General features: G+C 34.4%; 1 protein-coding gene across 1 annotated transcript in view; it reads left to right on the top strand.

The window, feature by feature from the left end:
* HOXB5 (homeobox B5) overlaps window positions 1-1,107 on the top strand; it is a 24,543-nt gene that overhangs the window by 16,722 nt on the left and 6,714 nt on the right. The gene's annotated exons all lie outside the window — the stretch shown is intronic.

Raw genomic sequence — 1,107 nt, 5'->3', positions numbered from 1 at the left:
CTATTATTATTTAAATTATTAATAACTCATAAGTTGTAACAGTGAAAATGTAATCTCTACAGCAATCTTGCCATTGCATTCTGACTCAGGTCTGGTTGCCTGTATGGGGATCAGTGTGTATTTTTGTGGTTTGTGGACTATCTAAACTTATAATCAGGAACAGACGCTGGTCGTTTCGGGTCTGTTTTTTGTGAGTTTTCTTTGCAGTAAAAATACAAAGCTTTCCAAAAGTAATTTTATGACAGCAATAAGTTTCCAAAGTGAGAACCCCCGCTGTGAACTCACTCAATTTACTTCTAAAGAATTCAACGGGGATATGAACAGTTCCTGACTGTGGTACAGTTTGCAGTGTTTGGTTGTAAAAGGGGCTGGAAATGCAGCTTGTTTTTGTTTTTCTTTTCCCTTTACCCCCTTTGATGACTAATCTGTTGTGATATTTGTTAAATTCTGAGAAAATGTGGCCTTATCTGTAGAATTCGCTGATCTTTACAATGTACCATGGAGAAATTACAGCTTTAAACGACCTATATAGTATGTAAGTTCCTATTTTTTGTTGCCTAGGTGAATTTATTGCTAAAGAAGTCTTCACATAAAAACATAATTTAAAATGTAGCACCATCAGGCTCTAGTAAATGTTGCTCTATGGACAGCTGATGAAACATAAAAAAAGGAATTCTCACACTTCAAACCTTCCATTGAAACACTTTGTCGCCCTCTATATTTTAAGACACATTTCTGTACAGTAGCCTAGCGCATAAAACATTTCAATCAACGAAAACAGAAGGGAAAAAAAACATTAATTTGATTAATTTTCTACATAATCATTATAATACCCGAAGTCGCAAGTGTTTCCACCGACTTATTTTACCCGTTCAATTCGATATTGATAATTTTCTTCACGAGTCGCTTCATAGTGAAACTGTCTGAATGCAAACTGGGACAGAATGGGGGCGAGGTGGGTTCTTTGAAATATGCTTATTACAGCAATTAATCCAACAAAGGAACCGTCATATGGTTAGTCTGCGTCTCAGTAAAACCTGTAAGGATTTAAAAAAAAAAAATATATATATATATTTTACAAATAAATAAACTAACGACATAATAGTA

The sequence above is a fragment of the Nanorana parkeri genome, unplaced genomic scaffold (genome assembly GCF_000935625.1).
Source record: "Nanorana parkeri isolate BGI_ZX_2015 unplaced genomic scaffold, ASM93562v1 scaffold905, whole genome shotgun sequence".
NCBI classification, from domain to species: domain Eukaryota; kingdom Metazoa; phylum Chordata; class Amphibia; order Anura; family Dicroglossidae; genus Nanorana; species Nanorana parkeri.
Note: the sequence above shows the minus strand (reverse complement) of the source record. Positions and strands in the feature narration are given on the sequence as shown.